General features: G+C 39.7%; 2 protein-coding genes across 2 annotated transcripts in view; both read right to left on the bottom strand.

Annotated features, from left to right (window-relative positions):
* The window catches only part of CHST9 (carbohydrate sulfotransferase 9), a 243,685-nt gene that overhangs the window by 109,729 nt on the left and 109,022 nt on the right, over window positions 1-24,934 (bottom strand). The window lies entirely within an intron of this gene.
* AQP4 (aquaporin 4) overlaps window positions 1-24,934 on the bottom strand; it is a 175,278-nt gene that overhangs the window by 150,103 nt on the left and 241 nt on the right. The window lies entirely within an intron of this gene.

The raw sequence follows: 24,934 nt of genomic DNA, 5'->3' as shown, positions 1-24,934 counted from the left end.
CACCACTTATTCAAGAGGGTGTCTTTTCTCCACTGTATATTCTTGCCTCCTTTATCAAAGATAAGGTGCCAATATGTGCATGGGTTTATCTCTGGGCTTTCTATCCTGTTCCATTGATCTATATTTCTGTTTTTGTGCCAGTACCATACTGTCTTGATTACTGTAGCTTTGTAGTATAGTCTGAAGTCCAGGAGCCTGATTCCTCCAGCTCTGTTTATCTTTCTCAAGATTGCTTTAGCTATTTGGGGTCTTTTGTATTTCCATACAAATTGTGAAATTTTTTGTTCTAGTTCTAGAAAAATGCATTGGTAGTTTGATAGGGATTACACTGAATCTGTAGATTGCTTTGGGTAGTATAGTCATTTTAACAATGTTGAAATGGTATATCTCTGCATCTGTTTGTATCATCTTTAATTTCTTTCATCAGTGTCTTATAGTTTTCTGCATACAGGTCTTTTGTCTCCTTAGGTAGGCTTATTCCTAGGTATTTTATTCATTTTGTTGCAGTGGTAAATGGGAGTGCTTCCTTAATTTGTCTTTCAGATTTTTCATCATTAGTGCATAGGAATGCCAGAGATTTCTGTGCATTAATTTTGTATCCTGCTACTCTACCAAAATCATTGATTAGCTCTAGTAGTTTTCTGGTAGCATCTTTAGAATTCTCTATGTATAGTATCACGTCATCTGCAAACAGTGACAGCTTTACTTCTTCTTTTCCGATTTGGATTCCTTTTACTTATTTCCCGTCTCTGATTGCTGTGGCTAAAACTTCCAAAACTATGTTGAATAATAGTGGTGAGAGTGGGCAACCTTGTATTGCTCCTGATCTTAGTGGAAATGGCTTCAGTTTTTCACCATTGAGAATGATGTTGGCTGTAGGTTTGTCATTTATGGCCTTTATTATATTGAGGTAAGATCCCTGTATGCCTATTTTCTAGAGGGTTTTTATCATAAATGGGTGTTGTATTTTGTCAAAAGCTTTTTCTGCATCTATTGAGATGATCATGTTTTTTTCCTTCAATTTGTTAACATGGTGTATCACATTGAATGATTTGCATATATTGAAGAATCCTTGCATTCCTGGGATAAACCCCACTTGATCATGGTGTATGATCCTTTTAATATGCTGTTGGATTCTGTTTGCTAGTATTTTGTTGAGGATTTTCGCATCTATGTTCATCAGTGATATTGGCCTGTAGGTTTCTTTCTTTGTGACGTCTTTGTCTGGTCTTGGTATCAGGGTGATGGTGGCCTTGTAGAATGAGTTTGGGAGTGTTCTTCCCTCTGCTATATTTTGGAAGAGTTTGAGAAGGATAGGTGTTAACTCTTCTCTACATGTTTGATAGAATTCTCCTGTGAAGCCATCTGGTCCTGGGCTTTTGTTTGTTGGAAGATTTTTAATCACAGTTTCAATTTCAGTGCTTGTGATTACTCTGTTTATATTTTCTATTTCTTCCTGGTTCAGTCTTGGAAGGTTGTGCTTTTCTAAGAATATGTCCATTTCTTCCAGGTTGTCCATTTTATTGGCATATAGTTGCTTGTAGTAACCTCTCATGATCCTTTGTATTTCTGCAGTGTCAGTTGTTACTTCTCCTTTTTCATTTCTAATTCTACTGATATGAGTCTTCTCCCTTTTTTTCTTGATGAGTCTGGCTAATGGTTTATCAATTTTGTTTATCTTCTCAAAGAACCAGCTTTTAGTTTTATTGATCTTTGCTATCATTTCCTTCATTTCTTTTTCATTTATTTCTGATCTGATCTTTATGATTTCTTTCCTTCTGCTAACTTTGGAAGTTTTTTGTTCTTCTTTCTCTAATTGCTTTAGGTGTAAGGTTAGGTTGTTTATGTGAGATGTGTCTTGTTTCTTAAGGTAGGATTGTATTGGTATAAATTTCCCTCTTAGAACTACTTTTGCTGCATCCCATAGGTTTTGGGTCATTGTGTTTTAATTGTCATTTGTTTCTTGGTATATTTTGATTTCCTCTTTGATTTCTTCAGTGATGTCTTGGTTATTTAGTAGTGTATTGTTTAGCTTCCATGTGTTTGTATTTTTTTACAGATTTTTCCCTGTAATCGCTATCTAGTGTCATAGGATTGTGGTCAGAAATGATACTTGATATGATTTCAATTTTCTTAAATTTACCAAGGCTTGATTTGTGATCCAAGATGTTATCTATCCTGGAGAATGTTCCATGAGCACCTGAGAAGAAAGTGTATTCTGTTGTTTTGGGATGGAATATCCTATAAATATCAATTAAGTCCATCTTGTTTAATGTATCATTTAAAGCTTGTGTTTCCTTATTTATTTTCATTTTGCATGATATGTCCATTGGTGAAGGTGGGGTGTGAAAGTCCCCTACTATGATTGTGTTACTGTCAATTTCCCCTTTTAGGACTGTTTGTATTTGCCTTATGTATTGAGGTGTTCCTATGTTGGGTGCATAAATATTTACAATTGTTATATCTTCTTCTTGGATTGATCCCTTGATCATTATGTAGTGTCCTTCTTTGTCTCTTGTAGTAGTCTTTGTTTTAAAGTCTATTTTGTCTGATATGAGAATTGCTACTCCAGCTTTCTTTCAATTTCCACTTGCATGGAATATCTTTTTCCATCCCCTCACCTTCAATCTGTATGTGTCCCTAGGTCTGAACTGAGTCTCTTGTAGATAGCATATCTATGGGTCTTGCTTTGTATCCATTCAGCCAGTCTATGTCTTTTGGTTGGAGCATTTAATCCATTTACCTTTAAAGTAATTATCAATATGTATGTTCCTATTACCATTTTTTAAATTGTTTTCAGTTTGTTATTTCAGGTCTTTTCCTTCTGTGTTTCCTGCCTAGAGAAGTTCTTTTAGCGTTTGTTGTCAAGCTGTTTGGTGGTGCTGAATTCTCTTAGCTTTTGCTTGTCTGTAAAGGTTTTAATTTCTCTGTCAAATCTGAATGAGATCCTTGCTGGGTAAAGTAATCTTGGTTGTCGGTTTTCCCCTTTCATCACTTTAAATATGTCCTGCCACTCCCTTCTGGCTTGCAGAGTTTCTGCTGATAGATCAGCTGTTAATCTTATAGGGATTCCCGTGTATTTTTTTGTTGTTTTTCCCTTACTGCTTTTAATAATTTTCTTTGTATTTAATTTTTGATAGTTTGATTAATATGTGTCTTGGCATGTTTCTCCTTGGATTTATCTTGTATGGGACTCTCTGGGCTTCCTGGACTTGATTGACTATTTCCTTTCCCATATTAGGGAAGTTTTCAACTATAATCTCTTCAAATATTTTCTCAGTCCCTTTCTTTTTCTCTTTTTCTTCTTCAACCCCTATAACTCGAATGTTGGTGCATTTAATGTTGTCCCAGAGGTCTCTGAGACTGTCCTCAATTCTTTTCATTCTTTTTTCTTTATTCTGCTCTGCAGTAGTTATTTCCACTCTTTTATCTTCCAGGTCACTTATCTGTTCTTCTGCCTCAGTTATTCTGCTATTTATCCCTTCTAGAGAGTCTTTAGTTTCATTTATTGTGTTGTTCATCACTGTTTGTTTGCTCTTTAGTTCTTCTAGGTTCTTGTTAAACGTTTCTTGTATTTTCTCCATTCTATTTCCAAGATTTTGGATCATCTTTACTATCACTATTCTGAATTCTTTTTCAGGTAGACTGCCTATTTCCTCTTCATTTGCTAGGTCTGGTGGGTTTTTACCTTGCTCTGTCATCTGCTGTGTGTTTCTCTGTCCTCTCTTTTTTAAAATTTTTTTTTGCGGTACGCGGGCCTCTCACTGTTGTGGCCTCTCCCATTGCGGAGCATAGGCTCCGGACGCACAGGTTCAGGGGCCATGGCTCATGGGCCTAGTCGCTCCGCGGCATGTGGGATCTTCCTGGAATGGCGTATGAACCCGTGTCCCCTGCATCAGCAGGCAGACTCTCAACCACTGTGCCACCAGGGAAGCCCTCTGTCTTCTCATTTTGCTTAACTTACTGTGTTTGAGGTCTCCTTTTTGCAGCCTTCCAGTTCGTACTTCCCGTTGTTTTTGGTGTCTGCCCCCAGTGGGTAAGGTTGTTTCAGTGGGTCGTGTAGGCTTCCTGGTGGAGGGGACTGGTGCCTGTGTTCTGGTGGATGAGGCTGGATCTTGTCTTTCTGGTGGACAGGACCGCGTCTGGTGGTGTGTTTTGAGGTGTCTGTGAACTATGATTTTAGGCAGCCTCTCTGCTAATGGTAGTGGTTGTGTTCCTGTCTTGCTAGTTGTTTGGCATAGGGTGTCTGGCACTGTAGCTTGCTGGTCATTGAGTGGAGCTGGGTCTTAGCATTGAGATGGAGATCTCCGGGAGATTTTCACCGTTTGATATTACGTGGAGCTGGGAGGTCTCTGGTGGACCAATGTACTGAACTCGGCTCTCCCCCCTCAGAGACTCAGGCCTGACACCCAGCTGGAGCACCAAGAGCCTGTCTGCCACACGGTGGCATGTCAAGACTTTCCATTGTGATTTCAATGGATAATCAGAACTTCCAGCTTCTGTGATGCAGCAGGATTCCAAGAAAGCAAATGGAAAGTACACAGGGAGGAAGATGAACTGCAGCAAAGCCTTTGTCATATGATAGTGACCTCGCGGGCTCGCTGAGCATGAGGGCATGTGTGTGGCTCGCCCTAAGCTGGCAGTCAAGGGATCTCTATGGGAAAGTGGAGAGGAGCTCACGGAGCCGCTCTGCCTCCGCTTCACTGTATACTGCTCCACATACAGTACATGCCGCTGGAAATCAATTTTTTAAAAAAGGCATTTCACTGATCCTTCTTCCGAGGGTTCGAGAGCTCTATGCAGCACGAGTAGCACAGCCAAGCAGAGCTCACACTCAAGTGACGAAACACAAATATGCCCATAATGTACTTTTCTGAAAGTAATTCTTCTGGCAGCGTGATAAATTTATTCAGTTGGTTATCATCATCCTTGCCTAACAGAGAATAAAAGACAGGAAAATGTTGGGCAGTTTCCTAAGGCCATGCGGCAAATTGTGGTTAACATTGAAACAGGGTTACATTTCATGAATGAATTTTTTTTTTCTCCAGCTATACCTGTCATAAATGTGATTATCAATACCCTCTTAGTTTAACATAAAGATATTTTGATACAAAAAAAGGTTTTCACCGTGAAGTTTAGGTCCTTTGTTGTATAACATTTGGTTGCTGGGTTTAAGTTTATCCCGATATTTTATTTTGTAATATTGGTTTGGTCTCCCCTTACCTTCTTTCCTGTTTCCTTTTAACATCACCTGGATATACAGTTATTAAATCAATAGTAACCACAGTAACAGCTAACGTGTACTGAATCCTTATTAAATATCAGACATGATGCTGAGCACTTTATGTGAACCTCATCTAATCTAATACCAGAAGAATCCCGTGGGAATATGACCTGGATTTCTGCTTATGGAATATAACTACATGTTTCACTTTTTTACATAAACCACACCCATCATCATCATCTATATTTCCTAGTTTCTATTCCATTAAAGTGGATTGAGAACTTAAAGACACAAAGCGGAATCCTTTTAGATTTGAGTTTTTTCCTGATATTTTATCATTTTATTTTCATACCTGATTCTGTAGCTTTTTACTTTTAGTAACTCAACTTTGATTCTTTCCAAAACATTTTTATAGAAATTCTTTTATGCATTCATATGTCATTGGTTTTATATAATTTATAATTGAATAATTATATTAACAAGTACAATGGGAACAAACACAACTAATTCTTGGGCCATATTCATCCCCACAGGTGGGGTCAGAAGTTATAGGAGGGCTCAAGAGACAGCAGGTGAGGCCCTGGGGGTGAGCTGGCTGGGAGCATCAGTCAGCAGGTTATATCTAGGGAAGGGAGAGAGTTGCTTAGTCAGGGAAATCACTTAAGAGAAGGCTAGTTAAAATAACTTTTGTTGTATTTGATACTTTAACTGCATAGGCACTACTTTGATAAAATTACTGTAAAAGATAATTTTTAAAAAAATGGAAGCAGAAGAAGAAGGAGAGTGAGTTTATGTAGCTTGCCCAGAATCACAAAACTAGAGATTGAACTGGATTTGGCTTCAGAATTCAGCATCCAAGTCTAGCATTTCAGTGCTCTTTCCCTCCATTCCATGAGCCTCAGCACAGAGAGAACTCTGGAGGGTTGGGTGGGCTGCTCCCACCAAGGAAGGGGGCTTGAGACAGCTCAACAGTGGTCAGCAAGAGAACACAGTAACGGAAGAGAGAAGAAGCCAGAAAGTAATGAAATAGTCTTGGAAGTTTGCAAAAGAAGAACCTTGTTATTGTGTTAACCTTAAGTTAACCCAAGTATTTCTTGACCTTGGGCCTCACTGGTTCAAAACAAAAGGGTTTTCAGCAAATAAATTTGGCCAACGGATACTGCCAACTATTTTCAGAACCAGTTTTTGCAACTCTGAAATTGAAGAAACCCTGAAAGGGCATCCCTCCCTTCCAGCAAACAAAAAACAACACAGAAGAACCTCTGACCCAAGGGTCCCATGGGAAGCCAGGTGTGGGAGCAAGCTTAGTGGAAATCTGTGATGACAAACAGCATTTAAAATGAAGTCATTTGAATCTCACCCCCACTTCCTTCTAATCCTTGGGCTTTACAGCTTCTATTTCCATCAAGTCGTTCTTTGAGTAAGACTATTGAAGCACCAGTTTTGAAGAACCACCTAGCCTCTTGTTAAAAAAGAAACAACAGGTCCAAAATGGAGTCACTTGTGCTAAGCCCATGTCACCAAACAGAAACTTAATACCTAACCTAACTGCAGTTTGAATCTCCCCCAGGAATGTAGTCTTAACTGGTCAGTTTGGAATTTTTTTGGTAGCACCGATGAGGTAATCTGCCACAGAGACCCTTTTTATCCAACAAAGGAAGATGCTGTAATCTGATCTTTCCTTATCCCTTCCTCTTTCTGCCTATAAAAGCCTTCCATCTTGTACAGCCTCCTCAGAGCTCCTCTCAACTTGCTAGATGTGATGCTGACCGATTCATGAAGCATTTATTAAGGCCAATTAGATCTTCAAATTTACTTGGATGAATTTTGTTTTTTAACACCTCCTAGAAGCAATGATTTTACGGTAGCTGTTTTAAAATGCCTCGGAATGGATTATGCTTTTCCATTAAGTATTAATGGTTTCAGTTTATGTTAAATGCTTCCTATGTTTTTGTCCTTGGCATTTTCCAAATTGTTTCCTTCAAGAAGAAAATTAGAAAGGCATTAAGATTTCTATGACTTCATAATAAATTCATAAAAAGGTTAAGATCTCAAATGGCTATCCCTTCAATAAAATTATGTTAAGTTGTACAAATGGTTTGGACATGGGACATCACTTTTATGCGTTTTCAGAAGCAGCTATTTCGATTTCTAACTGATGTGGTTTAAAAAATAATTATTGCGATCATTGAGCTATAAACGCGGTTGAGATTTAGAGCCTCCTTCATATAAAAAACAGTTCAATATCTTTTGGGAAGCAATATTATAAGCAGTGGAATAATTATTTAATTAACATGCATGCAAAGGTAAGGAGTGTATGGGTAAACTGCTTATTTCATTTTCTAAAGATTGCAAAATTAGTTAATTAACTAAAGGAAGTACACATGAGAAAGAGAAACAGGGTGAGATCCAACATCAGTGTGTATACTGAACATGCCCTTTCATGGAATCCTGCTTAGTTGATGCAGCTTCTGTGCTCTGCCCTTGGCCAGGTGCACGCTGCCCACTCAGGGGGACCCAGCATTCTACAGTATGCTTTATGTAAAACAGAGTACAGATTGAACCATATGCAGCTGGGCACGGAGAGACAGGACGAGCCAGGCGGGAGCCTGTAAAGTGAGAACAGCACTGAAAAGGGACAGGTCCGATTCTGCAGCTATCTCAGGGGAAACCAATGAACTCAGCTTCCTTGAGCCCTAATTCCCTCATGTACAAAATGTCTTAATGTCCATTTTGGCTTTGAGATTCTAGGAAACGGGGCAGTCACCAAGTTTTTCCAATTTATGTTGTATTTCATCACCCCCACTCCCATATGTGCTGTCATATATGTCACCTCCTCTGATCCTCACTGCTATTACTTGCTGGCATGTTATCCTGCCTCACTCTTGCCCTACCATCTCCGCAGAAATTCCACCCTCTCTCCTGTCTCTCACTTTCACCTATACTTGATTCAGTCCCAAGTATATACAGACGTTTAGCTCTGACCTCTCCCGAACTTCAGTTCTGCTTCTCCAAATTCTAGCTTCCACATGGGTGTCCTATTGTTGGATCAAATGTGACTAGACTTGAAAGAAACTCGTAATCCTTTTCCACAAACCACCCATCCCTCTGAACTTGCACATGTGTGTCTATTACACAGACTTCTCCGCCAGTCAGGCTTGCGACTTTGACATCCCCCTCATCTCCTCCTCACACCTGTTTCCAGTCACCTTCTGATCTTTTCCTTCTATGTCTCATACTCATTCTTCTTTTTTATATTAACCTCCCATCAATCCCTCCAAGATCCTGAGCACATCAAAGTCTAGACTACTGCAATGGTCTCCAAACTGACGTCCTGATTTCAATCTCCATCCTAATGTTAATATACCAAATTAATCATTAAAAAAAACACTTTGCCTGTGCTAATCTCCTCCTCAAGATCTCTATTTGCTTCTCACTGTTACCAGATCCTATCTAACTCTGCATTCAGTGCTCATTAAAATATGGTCACTGCTTACCTGAGCAACTCAGAACTTGCCTATACAAGGCCAAGTCTATTTCTATTCCCAAGCCTGAAATAGCCAACTCTCTTCCTTCTGTTTGACAAAGTCCATTCCTTCTTCAAGATCTAACCTTGATGACCTCATCTCTCCATGTTCTGGGTGGTCGTCTTCTGAACTTTAGTAGTTATCGCTCATTTGAGAGGCAGGCAAAGCCCAGGAATAAACAGCATGCCAGGCTAGGCGCTTACGTATAAAAACTCACTTGTTCCTTGACCTTATCTGGTAAGTACAATGCCTATTCCTACTTTACAGGTCAGAGCATGGCTCAGAGAGGTTACTTAACTTGTCTAGGTCACAAAGTTGCCAAGTACTGGATCCAAACCCGGGCAGTCCAGCCATAGAGTGCAGGCTCCTAGCCCTCACACCACCATCTACAGAAGCATCTTTTGTTATAGAAATTATTCTGTCAGGACTTCCCTGGTGGTCCAGTGGTTAAGAATCCACCTTCCAATGCAGGGGACGCGGGTTTGATCCCTGGTGGGGGAACCAAGATCCCACATGCCGTGGGGCAACTAAGCCCGTGTGCCACAACTACTGAGCCCCACGCCACAACTAGAGGGAGTCTGCATGCCACAACAAAGAGCCCATGCACCGCAATGAGAGATCCTGCATGCTGCAAGGAAGATCCTGTGTGCCGCAACTAAGACCCGATGCAGCCAAATAAATAAGTAAATATTTTAAAAAAGAAATCATTGTGTCAAGTGTCTGTCCCACATGCAAGCTCGTTAAGGGAAAGCACTTTGTCTCTGTTCTCTCTGAACCTCTGACTAGCGAACAGAGATGCTAAGAGACGCAGGAAGCTCGCTAAAACACATGGAGACACACACCTTCCTTCTTGAGCTTTCCTACATTATCTTAAAAGCATGGCTACATTTTGTGCAGATCAGAAAAGGGGTACTATTCATAATAAAAATACCTTGTACATTTCCACGTTTCAGAATGTGGGCCAGACAATGAAGAAAGGTCTTCTAATGTCATATCCTTCCTCCCTCGTTTTCTTTTTTCTTTTCTTCCTTCCTTTGTCACTCTCTCAACAAATATTTGTTTTATGCACACTACATGCCAGAAAAACAAACCTCTGTGTGTGTTATTAACATTTCCATCCCAGATGCTGAAAGATGGAGGTGAGTAATATAAAGTAATATCAAAAGCAATAAAATGACTGCTAAAATTTATTGTGAACATACCATGAGCTAGATAGACATCAGGGCCTTGAGAGGTATTTTCCCCCTTAATCCTCATAATAACTCTACAAGATAATACTATTATTATCTCCATTTTGCATATAAGGGGATAAGTCAAGAGAGGTTAAGGTCATATGACTCCCAAGGGACAGAGGTGGGATTCCAGCCCTGGTCATTTGAGACTAGAGCTTATACTCTCTTTTTTTAAAATTAATTAATTTATTTTTGACTGTGTTGGGTCTTTGTTGCTGCGCACAGGCTTTCTCTAGTTGCGGTGAGCGGGGGCTACTCTTCGTTGCGGTGCATGGGCTACTCATTGCAGTGGCTTCTCTTGTTACAGAGCATGGGCTCTAGGTGCATGGGCTTCACAGTGGTTGTGGCTTGCTGGCTCAGTAGTTGTGGCTCATGGGCTCCAGAGTGCAGGCTCAGTAGTTGCGGCGCATGGGCTTAGTTACTCTGCAGCATGTGGGATCTTCCCCGACCAGGGCTCGAACCCGTGTCCCCTGCATTGGCAGGCGGATTCTTAACCACTGAGTCACCAGGGAAGCCGTAGAGCTTATACTATTAACCTTAACCCTGGACTTCTTCCAGGAGTAGATTTAGCCACATGGCATGCAGTGGGCTTATGCAAAATTGGTTTCATTTCCTTTGAAAAGAGTCCCACGAATAGTATCAGAGTCCAATAGGGATGCTCCCAATGTCAGCACAGACTTCACCCCAAAGCAGGTGTGTGACTTTGAACAAGTTACTCTCTCAGGGCTTTATTTAATCCATTTGTAAAATAAAAACTTAGCACCAGATCATCTCCAGACTTCCTCCCAGACACAGATCTTCCATTATTCTAAAGAGGCAGCTGTGGGGCAGAGAGAGTTCTCCGGTTTTGGAGTCAGAAGAAGTAGGTTTGTTTTATTAACTGGCACCCTCATCGCAGCCCCTGTCACAGGACCCTGCATCCATCACTTCTGGCTTGTCTCCTGTTGACCTTAGCTGCCTGGAAGATAATCGGCCAGCCCAGATGTTCTCTGAAAATCTGCCCTCTTAGCAGAGTTTTAAGTGCACAGTACGTTATTGTTGATTATAGGTACAATGTTGTACTGCAGGACTGGAGAGCATCTTGCTTGACTGAAAGTTTATGCCCGTAGATTAGTAACTTCCTATTTCCCCTTCTCCTCAGACCCTGGTGACCACCATTTGACTCTTTGATTCTGTGACTGGGACTATCTTAGGTACCTCATATAAGTGGATATTTATAATATTTGTCTTTCTGGGTCTGGCTTTTTTCACTTAGCGTAATGTCCTCAAGCTTCACCCATGTTGTTGTGTGTTGCAGAATATCCTTCTTTTCAAAGGCGGAATAGCATTCCATTGTATGTATGTGCCACCTTTTCTTTATCCATTCATCTGTCAATGGCTATTTAGGTTGTTTCCACATCTTGGCTATTGTGAATAATGCTGCCATGAACATGGGAGTGCAAATATCTTTTGAGATCCTGATTTCAATTCTTTTGGGTAAATACCCAGAAGAGGGATTGCTGGAGTACATGGTGGTTCAGTTTTTTGAGGAATCTCCATACTGCTTTTCCATAGTGATTGCACCATTTTGCATTCTCACCAACACTGTGTATATAACTACCTAAGAATTCAAGATCAAAGCCTCAATTTCTGGGGCTTCCCTGGTGGGGCAGTGGTTGAGAGTCTGCCTGCCGATGCAGGGGACACGGGTTCGTGCCCCGGTCCGGGAAGATCCCACATGCCGCGGAGCAGCTGGGCCCGTGAGCCATGGCCGCTAAGCCTGCGTGTCTGGAGCCTGTGCTCCGCAATGGGAGAGGCCACAACAGTGAGAAGCCTGCGTATCGCAAAAAAAAAAAAAAGTCTCAATTTCTGAATTCTTTATTGCCCTGTTCTACGGCTGTAGGTTTTGCTCTTTGACTGTGAGACTTGCACGCAGGTCCAATATTCCCTCGTTGTAGGTTCTAGCTGAAGAGGAGCTATGCCCATAAAATAACGCACCTGCTTTGGAAGGGTGTTCACATCATTCTTTCCCTTCTCTGCATTTTCGGGATTGTTTTGCTAAGCAGCAAGATCCATGCCAAGCTTTTTCTTTTCATCTGAAATACAGTCTCTTTGTGTTTTCCCCCTACAGGCCTTTTTGGAGTAATCTCATCTACTTTGTTGGCATTGAGGACGACTATGTTTACACCACTGACTCCCAAATTTCTAAACTGTGTCTCTCACCTGAGCTCCAGACTGAAATACGAACGTGTTCAGAGCACATGGCTGTAGATCTTCCCAAAGCACTAAAACCGTGCCTACTTCAGTATGAAGTCCTCCTCTTCTAACCATGCACCCGCCCCAGAGCTCGCTCTCAAGGACTGGCACCCTCAGGGGCCTTGGAATTCCTCTCAAATTCCCTCACGCTCACTTGCCATTAATAACCAAGTGCTGTTTATTCTTTCTTCAAACTTTTCTCAAATCCACCCACTTCCTCCAGCCCCACTGTCTCTGCAATAGATGGTCAAGAAGTGTTTTAGCTGGGTAGGTAATAGTGATCTCGAACTTAAGATATTCAAAATAAGGATCTTTTATCCTCAGTTCCTCACTTTATCATGACAGTCACTTTCTTGTGGTGGTCTGGAACCAAACACTTGATATCTCTGAGGTCTGCCTGTGTTACATTACTTATACAAGTTCTGAAGTCAAATGGTTAAAAAAAAATCGAAATTAGTCACATCTTAGCCTTGGTGTTTCCATTTCTATCGGCAAATATGAACTAAAAGTTTAATCATATCTGCCATCTTATGTGCAAATCTTTTATTTTTCACCAACAAAGATATTCCTTTGACACTATCTCATGAGTGACAATGCTAAATCGGATAACTTACTAGCAGAAAAAGAGTATGATTTCTGAGTTAACGCTGCACTAGATCCTGCTGTGATGATACTGGACACAACGGGGTGGTCTTTGGAGTGAAAAGATGAAAAATGCAAGCGGATCAGAGGCATCTGTTTGCTTTATCTATTTCTGCCAACAATCACTGCATGTTACTTAAAAAGAGGAGATAACGAAATCCATCTTTCAGGCCTTTTGTTTGATCGATTTTTACAATCTCAATGACTTTGACTACTGCCAAGTTTAAATGCTTCCTGAAAAATTCAGTGAAATTCAGACATTGTGACTATAATTAGGATACTAAGAATAGGACATTATTGGTTCCTCACTGTGAAACCAGGATCTAATCCAGATGTGTTAGGAAGTTGTTATTTAAAGACTTCTGCTATGGAGTTAAAAAGTATTCATTTGATTATCTCTCTTGATTTTCTTCCTCATGTGGAGGAGGAAAATGATTTTTTCTTGTTTTCTTGATAAACACAAGAAAGGTAAATTAAATTCTAGGAATGAATTTACATTTTACCTTAAAAAACATTCTGTACATTTGCATCAGGTTAAATAAAGAAAGAAGATGCTAACATTCTAATATATTCAACAATCAAAAACATCATCCTGAATGATATAGTCATAACACTTTATGTGTCGGGTATTTTAGGCCCAAAATTATTTTTAGATAAACCACTGTAATGATTTTTTAACATTGTCATTTAATATCAAAAAAGAACCATAGTTACATATGAATTAAGTATGAGTTACGTATTTTGAATATGAGGCAGTTTTTTTTTTTTTTTTAGTTTATAATGATGATTCTATAAACACGGTGATTAAGGATATTTCGAATGCTATTGCTTGACTTTCCACAAATGCCCTTATAATTGCTAGGAAGTCAATGCACAGCTGTCCCCCTAGCACACAATGAGCACTACTGTTTGGCGCTGCTGAGAAGGCCTGGGTACAGCAGACACTGGGAAGGCAAGCACACGCTTGTTCAACAAATGAATGAATAAATGAATGACTTCGCTTCCAAATGGAATTAGGTTGCAGACATTTATATGCAGAACTAATAAAGTTTGCCTTTTAATTTATGGATAAGGAAGTGCTCACGGCTCTGAGTTGGTTACAGATAATTCTCCTCACTTCAAATGTACCGTCTAGGATGCTCATACCTTTCTCCTGTGTGTTCCCATTTCTCTGGTTTTCTCTTGTCCTCCCCTTACAATTCCTTCCCACCATTCTCAGGGACTTTTTTCCTCAGGAAACTCACAGGGCCATTTTCTGTGTGTGATGAGTTCACAAGGCCACTTGTTCCTTCATTTGTTGAACCAATATTTAATTATTTTAGGCCCTGCGGGAGGCCCCAGGAACAAAACAGAACCATACAATCAACTTCTGTATTTGTTTTCAATACATTTTCCCATTTCATTCAAAACCTAGCTCAGAAACCAAGCAAACAGAACGTAGAACCTGCAAAGACCTCAATCTCTGGACAGACATTCCAGGACGGGACATGTTGCTGATATAAACTCACTCAGTAAGGCCCCAGTGCCGTGACAGTGCCTGGTAGATGCAGAGCATTCGATAATGCAGAGCTTGTTAAATACATTGAGTAGATCATCCAACAAATACATATTCAACACTTACTAGGCACCAGATGATAAAGCTTTGCTGATAAAAGAGACATCCAAGTTCCTGGCCCTCAGGGATATCAGAGCCTAGAGCATCTCTGTCCAATAGAACTTCCAGTGATGATGCAAATGCTCAGCTCTGCACTGTCCACTGCAGTAGCCCCTGGCCACATGTAGCTACTGAACACCTGCTATGCAGCTAGGACAACTTAGGAACTGAATTTTAAATTTTAATTAATTTAAATTTTCATTTAAAACCAAACCAGTATAAAACACTTTTCTATTAAACACACCTTGTTGTTTTGGTGGGACTACATTTTTGTTTAACTGTTGTACCACATACTCTATTAATCTTCATTGCATGTCTGGCAAATGCATAATCTGTAGTATCTCATTTATCATCTTTTATACTGATTACAGGTTGAAATGATAATATTTTTAATATACTGGGTTAAAGAGCATATCATTAAATTAATCTCATCTATTTCTTTTTACTTTTTAAACTGTGGCTACTCAAAATTTTAAATTTACCTCTGGGGTTTGAATTGTATTTCTATGGGATATGGTTAATCTAGAAGAAAGCAAGAGAGAGGGAACAAAACCAAAGCAAGCAAACAACTATAAGCAAGTAACTATAAAATCTAGAGAATCTTACAAATATAATGATTCTTTCTGCCTAAGTTAAAACCTTACAGGATACCATATGATCCAGCAATTTAACTTTTGGGTATATACTCAAAAGAATTGACAGCAGAGTCTCAAAGAGATATTTGCACCCCCGTGTTCACAGCAGCATTATTATTCATAATAGCCAAAAGGTGGAAGCAACCCAAGTGCCTACTGATGGATGAATGGATAAACAAATTTCAGTATACACGTACAACTGAACATTATTCAGCCTTAAAAGGCAAGAAAATCCTGACATATGCTACAGCAAAGATGAACCTTGAGGGCATTATACTGAGTGAAATAAACCAGTCACAAAAAGACAAATACTGCATAATTCCATTTATATGAGGTACCTAGAGTAGTCAAGTTCATACAGACAGAAATTAGAAGGGTGGTTGCCAGAGGTTGGGGGAAGGGAATAAAGGGGAGTTGTTTAACAGGTACAGAGTTTGGGTTTTGCAACATGGAAAGAGCTGTGTGTATAGATGGTGGCGATGCTGGTACAACAAGGTGAATGTCCTCAATGCCACTGAACTGCACACTTAAAAATGGTTAAGATGGTAACATTTGTTATGTGTACTTATTGCAATTAAAAATTTTTTTAAAACCTTATAGGGAAAGTAGCTATATTACTCCAGTAAGATTGAGTGTATTTCTAGGTATACGGGGTCAATGAAAAAGATCAAATTTAACATAGTTCATATTTGCTTATCTATCTATTCCCACATGAATATTTTTAAATGGCAGGGAAGTCAGCAGATTAGGTGCAAAAATAGACAAAGAAAACAAGAGAAAAATGCATTAGATAAAGTCAGGTTTGAATGTGGCGTTTTGTCTCAAATTATCAATGAAATAGAAAGCTGTGTTTTCAGAGAAGGCTTGGGTGGAATTGCATTTCAGGGATATCTTTGAGGAGGAAAGGACCACATTTGACAGAGAAATACAGATTGTTTCTGTGCAGTAAGAAATGTGTTACAGATTTACAGTCATGCGAATAACTCCATGGTGAAGATGTATAAGCAAAGACAGGCAAACAAAGATAGATTCAAGAGACATTCTGTAAGGACTCAAACGAGGTAAAGATGTTCAAACAAAGGCATGGGCTGTGGTCAGGATCATCGTCTATAAGTGGTTCAAGAAGCCAAGACACTGATGGTCACGTGAAACACAGATTAAATATGCTTTCTCGAATCAGTAATGTAGTCATTCGTGTAGTAATCCCTCAGTATGAATGTGTGATCAGTTTACTCAGCTGTTTCTGAAGGCTCTGGTCTTCCCCTTCCTGGCTCTCTCTACTTCAACCAAGGCTCTGCCCCGTTGAGAGTTCCTCCAACTGCCACTCAAGTCATAACCTCACTTCTGGGGTGAGCAGTCTGCAGGTGTTTCTTATTTCCTCCTAGTCTCCTGGCTTCTCTCCTGTCGTACAAATCATCTTATCGGGGATTTTCAGTGAGATAATAGGATAATTTATACAATTGATTACTGTATTGCTCAGCTCAAATGACTACGTTCCCTTTAGAAGGTTTTCAGTGACACAGTGTACAAGTATATCATTTACAGTTGATTAAAATGTCTGTGATCATTTCTATGAAAAAAAAAAAAGTTGGGCGTCTGTTCCTTTGGTTAGAAATACAAGTTCATTGTTTTCTCTGTGGGAAAATCAGGTATGACCTAAGACTCCTTTCACAAGAAAGCCACAGGATCACCTATATTCTATTTCTGTGGGCATTTTGAATCCTTTGTTAGTAGAAGTACAACTTTTAACTAATCAAAATATGCATTGACCTAGAATGCTCGGGAATGGAGCAAATCAGGTCAGACAAAAGTGTAGTTACTATTATATTGACTGATATACACACCTCGGATGCCCTTTGGTGCAACTTCCAAAATAAATTCAAACTAGTGTGAGCCTAATTTTGTTGAGAACTGCTTTCGCTTATACTGCCTTAATAAGGTCTATCATATACCTCCTGAAAGTCCATTTTTATTTGAGTTATTTTCCATTTTAATTGGGAATTCCTTGTGGCTTTCTTATAGAATAGTTAAGATGAAAGACTGAAGTAATTTTTGGCTAACAAAATTACAAAACCTTATTTTATCTTGTGGATAAAAGGAACACATATATGTTGTTCAAGAATCAACCCAGATAAAAGTTCTTCTTTTTCAGTTTTACGATGAGCCACGCTGCTTTGAGGTAAAGTCTATTGTGATGCAGCTAAAAAGAATATTTCTCCTCTACCACCTAAAGAATGTTTCAGGCCTCAATTCTGTGCAAATAAATCCTGTTCTGTGCACCATAACAGCAATCCAAATTAAACATGCGGAGGGAATTTCCAGGAGACGTTTTCATACCTGCACTTGGACCATGTGGGGTGACCTGGCAATTTCTCCCACATTAGCTATTTATCATTTTAGATTTGTTTACTTTGCATACACATACTGTTTTAAATGCAGTGTTACACAATGAAATTTAAGGGAGTTTTGAATCATGTGGCACAGCTGGGCTGCTTATTCATTCTCTATCATGAATTCGACTAGCTGGAAAATGAAGTTTGTTTAAAAATAAACTCTTCAGGACTCCTTTTAATGAACAGCCAGTGTGTCTGTCTTCCATTTTGTGGATGGAAAAATGCATCTAAGATAACTTATTTCACTCGCTGACGAATACTGTTCTGAAACCACAAACCCGGAGAAGATTGGTTATTTTTTAAAATAGATTTCATTAACATAGTTCAGAGAGTCAATGCTTCAGGAAAGCTGTTTAAAAAAGCAAACACCTGGGGCTTCCCTGGTGGCGCAGTGGTTGAGAGTCCGCCTGCGATGCAGGGGACACAGGTTCATGCCCCGGTCCGGGAGGATCCCACATGCCACGGAGCGGCTGGGCCCGTGAGCCATGGCCGCTGAGCCTGCGCGTCCGGAGCCTGTGCTCCGCAACGGGAGAGGCCACAACAGTGAGAGGCCCGCGTACCGCAAAAAAACAAAAACAAAAACAAAAAGGCAAACACCCCAGAGATGGATTGCCTGGGAGGCTGAAGCAGAAGACTGGTAGTTTAGAACCAGAGCATGGATAAAGACGAGACATCGTTTATACCAACATGGACCATTTGGGTATAGAATGTGAGGAATGAACATTTTACTTATTTTTTCATCAAAGCCCTGGGGCGCGTGTAGGAATGGATGTGAATCACAGGTCTGGGTTCCAGTCTCAACTCTGTTGTTTTTAGCTAACCAAGTGACCTTGGCGAAGTCACATATACTAGGCAGTGGGAAATGCTGAGGCTTTGCTGTCACTCAGACGGAGACCCAGTGCTGTGCTTGTCAGTGTTTAACAACTGGCTCTTCAGGAACAAGCAAACAAATCAACCAACTCTGGTTTGTAACGTTTGCCAATTTCTGTGGTGTAAATGCTCCCACCATGGCCAGTTGAAGTTACCTACATGACCTCACTGAGCACAGAGCTGGGAAGAGAAAAGCACAAACAGTTCACTCCAGATGTCTCCCCAGACAACACAGGCTCAATGCCACTGCCCCAGTGCCATTTCTGGCTCCACCAGTTAACACATGGGGTCAAAGGCAAGTTATTTAACTTCTCTACATCTCGGTTTTCTAATTTTTAAAATGTTGACCATAAACAAAGTTTGCAAGGCCATTTTGAGGGTAAAATGGAAGGCACTGAGCACAGAGCCTGAAATAGCAGGTCTCAGTACACATCAATTCCCGGACATAATGATTCTGTCTCTCTCCTTCCTCCTTTTCACAGGCAAACAAAGAACCAGTTCGTATTTGTTCTCTACTCCCTCACTCAACCCATTGCTATCTGGATTTCACTAATAGAACTCTTAAAAAGTAATTTCTTTGTGGTGACCAGCAGATTTTTTCCCCCAACTGCAGTGGACGTTTCTTAGGTGCTTATTTTATTTGATTGCCCTGTGGCATTTGACATGCTCGACCAATTCCTTCTTCTTTCTGTCTTTTTTCTTCTCTTGGATTCAGAGACAGAGAATCCTGCTACTCTCACAAGACAACCTAGATCTTTCCTAGGCTGTAGCCTCTGGTTCCTCTTACTGTGTTCTTTGTTCACATTAGGGATTTTTCCAAGGACTCATCCCTGCCTCTTTTCTCACACCCCCGTGTCCCTTTGGGCAGCTCGTTCATAACCAGGGCTTCAACTCTTATCCAGGTACCAACTTGAAAGGCAAGCCTGCATCTCAGACCTCTCTCTGGAGCTCCAGGCTTGTAATGCCTGCTGCTTATTTAGCATTCTTGACATTTCTGCCTTTATAGCTCATAGGTCACACTACAATCAACAAAGATATAACTCAATTTATCATTTTCCCCACCAGACCTGTCCCTCCTCCTGTGTTCCCTACACAGGATGCACTATTCATCTTATAACTTAGGCTGGAAACCTAGGAGTCATCCTTCTCTACCTCCCATAGCCAATCAAACAGGCCAATTCTATCTTGTAAATATATCTGCATTCATTTCCTTAGCTTCCTCGATAATGACACTGTCTTAGTAAAGACCCCCGAGACCTTCATCCTATCATTCTTTGATAATTAAAGTGATATACCACCTGATTTCCCTGCCTCCAGTCAATTCCCCTTCCAATCCACACTTCCTCTGGAGGAATTTTATAAAATGCAAATAGATCATGTAATTCCTTGCCCTTCATTAGCTCCCCACACCTACGGCACAAAGGTCAAACTCCACGGAAGGGCAAAATGGCCCTTGTTAATTCTGCCTCATGCTTATTTTTCTGGCCACATCTCTTGCCTCATGCCTATTTATGACTATACTCCGTCCAGTCTTACTTAACCACAAACCTTTCCCTCAATAGGCCATGCTTCTTCTTGTCTTTACCTCTCTGGAAAGCCAGCCCTTCCCCTTTTCCATCTAGTGAATTCCAATTCTTTCTTCAAGGATCAGCTCAAGTCTCCCCTCTTCCATGAACCCTTCTTTGAAATCCTCAGGACACCTAGTACATGATTCTCTAGAAGGCACTCTTCACACTGGATTATAATCTGTATGCATTTGTTTTTCTCCCCCAGAAAGTGAATGAACTTTAATGCCATATCTTATTCACCACTGCATCTCCGGTATCAAGCACAAAGCCTGGACTGCAAAAATGTTTAGCAAATTGAACGCATCAACTTCTAAATGCCTCCTCAGATTCCTTCTCTGTCCTCTTGGTGGTGCTAAATGAGATGGAATCAAGACAAGAGTTTTTTTTTTTTTTAATTGAGATATAATTGACATGTAACATTATATTAATTTTAAGTGTACAACATGATTCAATATTTGTATATATCACAAAATGATCATCACAGTAAGTCTAGTTAACATTTGTCACTGCACATGGTTACAAGCTTTCTTTTTTTCTTGTGATGAGAACTTTTAAGATCTACTTTCTTAGCAACCTTCAAATACGTTATATAGTATTATTAAGTGACAAGAGATTTGTAAGCTATGAACAAGTTAGGATGGTATGCATTTTCCACCTTGATTCTAACTGGAATAATGATTTTCAAAGTGAGAATAAAACATGTAGAATGTTAAAAAATCCAAGAAATGATAGACTTTTCAAGAACGATAGTTTACTTAAGCGTACTTGTTGCAACACAACCTGCCTGCTAACTTCATGTTTCCTGTTGGTCACCAGTAATGAAGACAATGACAAATTAGGTCTTCTCACGTTTATTTTTGAGGGTTTTCTGAGGTATCAGAACTGTGGCAAAAAGCATTACAAAATAGTAATAGCACAGATGAAAATCACGCTAGATATGCATCCACGTGAAAATTTGCGTTCAATAAATGAGTAACGTGTAAGAAAATGAACATGCTATTCCCGCACAGATGGAAGGATTTATTCAGTATCTAACTTTTTAAAAACCTGAATGACTGCATGTTCAATGTGTGTTTGAAAGTTTTAAAATGGAGGTACTATTTCTGTTTTAGAACATTTCACAGCAGCGAAAAGCCCAGTCAAAGAGTAAGTAGCAAGATCTAAACTTGCAAAGCAGATGTTCTACCATTTGCTGAATTTCCAATAATAAATTCCACCTTTTCAGTTGAGAAAAAAATAGCATTGTTCTTTACCGGTTAGTTTTTGCAAATTATGCAAGTGAAAAAAACAACTTAAACTTTAGGGATGTTCTAATGTCATAAATGAAAAGAAGGCAAATTCATTTTGAAACCCTCACTATCATCTATACTGATGACTTCATTCTCTGGTCCACTAGGGCCATTCTTTACTTAATACTTAACTGGACTTGAAGGTGTTCTCCTTTTTGGAAAAATTGGAACAATATATATTTAACAGATGGCGTCTGTATAGCCTACCCTAGTAAGCCTTCTAATTTATCTTTTTCTAAATAATAATTTATGGAGCACCTTTCTCTGCGAGAATTTTTTATATTTTTTGCTGTGTTGCTTTTTTTTTTTTTTTTCTGGTACGCGGGCCTCTCACTGTTGTGGCCTCTCCCGTTGCGGAGCACAGGCTCCGGACGCGCAGTCCAAGCAGCCATGGCTCACGGGCCCAGCCACTCCGCGGCATGTGGGATCTTCCCGGACCGGGGCACGAACCCGCATCCCCTGCATCGGCAGGCGGACTCTCAACCACCGCACCACCAGGGAAGCCCTGTGTTGCTTTTTAAAGAGCAAGAATTCCTTGACCTCAAAAGGGATTTTTCTAATAAGATAAAAACACTTCAAACTCAATAAAGGTTTTAGACAGATATCTATGGAATATAGCTGTTTTTTTTTTTTCTTTTTTTTTCTATTTTTCTGGTGAGGACATTGGGCCCTTAAAATAATCAAGGGCGAATAGGTAATTGACGATATTAGTAACACGACTCCTAATATTTGTCTGTTTACCATTACACCACCCCATATTTTAAATATTCTTTACCAACCCAAATAGCCAAATTTAGCTTTGATGTTGCTGGCCATGTTTTATGAATTTGACACGGGTTTCCAAATCCAATGTCAGGAGGCATATGTTTTGAATTATTTTTCAAAAATGACTAAGCTTACCATAGCTTTTCAAAAATGCTATCAGGTTATACATATTCTCTTGTGACTCATTCCTGGATTATCGAAAACAGCATCATACTTGAAATGACAGCTGGGGTTGCAAACAACAACTTTTTCCCCCAAAGAAGCTAAATATCCTATAGAAGAATTTTATTTCATAGTCTTAGCCCTATTAGTTATATGCTCCACTAAGCAACTCAGTCTAAACTGATTTAGCTAAGTTTTGGAACATGATTCATCCAGTTATATAATGTGAGCCATTTAGAAGGCTTTATTTTTTATTTTTTTATTTTTTTGTGGTACGCGGGCCTCTCACTGCTGTGACCTCTCCCGTTGCGAAGCACAGGCTCCGGACGCGCAGGCCCAGCGGGCATGGCTCACGGGCCCAGCCGCTTCGCGGCATGTGGGATCTTCCCGGACCGGGGCACGAACCCGTGTCCCCTGCATCGGCAGACGGACTCTCAACCACTAGGGACTCTCAACCCTAGAAGGCTTTATTTTGTGTTAATCCGTACACACACAGTAGAACCATTTCAATAAAGTAATAATGGTAAGTAGAATCATAGACATAAAATTGGAAAGAACTTTAGGAATGATCCAACCAAACTCTTCATGAATCTCTTATCAACATCCCTTGCAGGTGATGGCCCAACCTTTGTACAGTTTTACTCACACAATCTCATTCTTTCCAGTCCTGGAGAGGTTTCCTTGTTAGAAAGTTATTTATTTTTCTGAGTTAAAAACTTACCTCTGTAACTTTCATCTTAGTGCAAGATTCTTTATTTTTCTGAGTAAAAACTTACCTCTGTAACTTTCATCTTAGTGCAAGATTCTTTATTTTTCTGAGTAAAAACTTACCTCTGTAACTTTCATCTTAGTGCAAGATTCTTAGTGCAACTTTACCTACCCAAAAAGTGAGGGTCCTGGAAGTCCCTATTTTAATGGGGATTTTTTTTTTTGTCTACAATATTTTTCTTCTAAATTCTTTCTCCCATACTGAGAGATAGACCCAATATAAGCAAAAGGGTGTGGGGTGTATTGTCTAATACAGCAGGCAGGACATAGAATCTGAGCAGAATGAACAACGAATGATATAAAGAAGTCCAGGCAGGAAGTGAGAAGCAGGGATGCCCATGGTGTTCTTGGTATCTCAGGCACATGCTTTATAAAGAGGCAGACATTCATTCTAGCACCACAAATTGAACATGGTGATACTTAGGACCACACTGGCAAAGGTTATGTCTCAATTTTGAAAACTCAGACTATCTTTACAAATGTAGATTTCCCCAGGGCAGGATTTGTGTTCTTTGAAATGAGGAGTCAAAAAAATGTCCCCAATAATTTGAGCTCTGTCCATTAGTTCTCCTTGACTTCACTTTCTCATAGAAAGTTTCTTTCACTTTCTCATAGAAATGGGACACAGTGACAAGCTGTGAATCAGCTGGGGAAAATTAGCTCCATTAATAAAGGGAGTTTCCTCAGAACCCTGGTGATTAGTGTCTCCTGTTGCCTTAAAAAGATTTTCCAACCGTTGAAAAATATTTTATTAAGCAAGAAGCCTAATACAGTGTCAAACTGACTAGCACTCTGATTTAAAAAGAAAGCTTAGGAATGGGGGACACTGGGAAGAATAAGGAATGAAGAAATCTGAGTTCATTTCCTGCCTCTCTCTCTAGTCCTTTGTGTCACCTTGGTCACACAGCATATCAGAATCTATGAGCATGGAGGGAACTGAAAGAGGCATTTGGTTTAACACTTCGGCCAATTTAGCTTTCTTCCCAACTATAAAGTTTATTTAAGCCCATACCTACAGGATCATAGCAATAGCATTTCAGAAACAGTATAAATAATTTTCCCCCAAGGAGCAATAATAGAGGAAAGTACATCTGTGAGGACACCAGATACTTGCTTGCCTTTACATTTTTTTTGGTATTCGTGATCAGGTTTTAAAAGAGCCACAAGGAGAAGGCAAACAATAACATCTAAGAGGGAAATCATGCAGGTAGTGAGTTGCCCAGTTGTCTGAGATGAATGCTAAGGTTGGGAAGGAGAAAAGAGACAGGGGTTTAGGCTGTTTATACAGTTTTTGATTAACACAGATTTTGGTCTTCTGTTGACTTCACTGTTTGGAAACACACATAATGCATTGTTACCAGACTAAAAAAATGAAAAAAGATGGTGTTTGGGAGTAATGTGTCTTTATGTTGGGCGCTCTCACATATCATAAAATAGTGGGTTGGTGAAGACTTCGGAAGGGTGGTGGGCATAGGTGTATATGCCAAATTAGAATTCTCTACAAATATTGACAAGTTTAGGGCATTGGGAGGGAGCTGGAAGATTGCCCTTATGCAAAGATTTAATTGGTAAATGTATCTTACCTTATGACTTTAAGCCAAAAGCCAAGTGATGAAAATATGGAAATGTAAAGACTCATTTTTGTATTAGATAGCAAATATTGACCCCCCTACTATGTGCAATGGCATTGCGACAAAGCGTCACTCACTTCTGAATATATATTAGGATTTAGAAGTGGAATGTTTTTTAAAATTTCTCCAAAATGTAAAGATTCTTCTTGGTTAAGTAGTTGACACTGTCCTGAAAAACATTAGCTACATAAATGGGTTTAAGAAAAATAATCGAGATTCATACGTATTTGGGAAGATGAAATAGTTGTCAACGATTACAACCTTCATATTTTGAAATCGGTGCTTGCAACACTTACCTTTTAAATGGATAATCATGGAAAAATTAAATAACAGGCCATC

Source organism: Orcinus orca, chromosome 15, assembly GCF_937001465.1.
Source record: "Orcinus orca chromosome 15, mOrcOrc1.1, whole genome shotgun sequence".
Classification (NCBI taxonomy): Eukaryota; Metazoa; Chordata; class Mammalia; order Artiodactyla; family Delphinidae; genus Orcinus; species Orcinus orca.
This window is presented reverse-complemented; position numbering and strand designations above follow the sequence as displayed.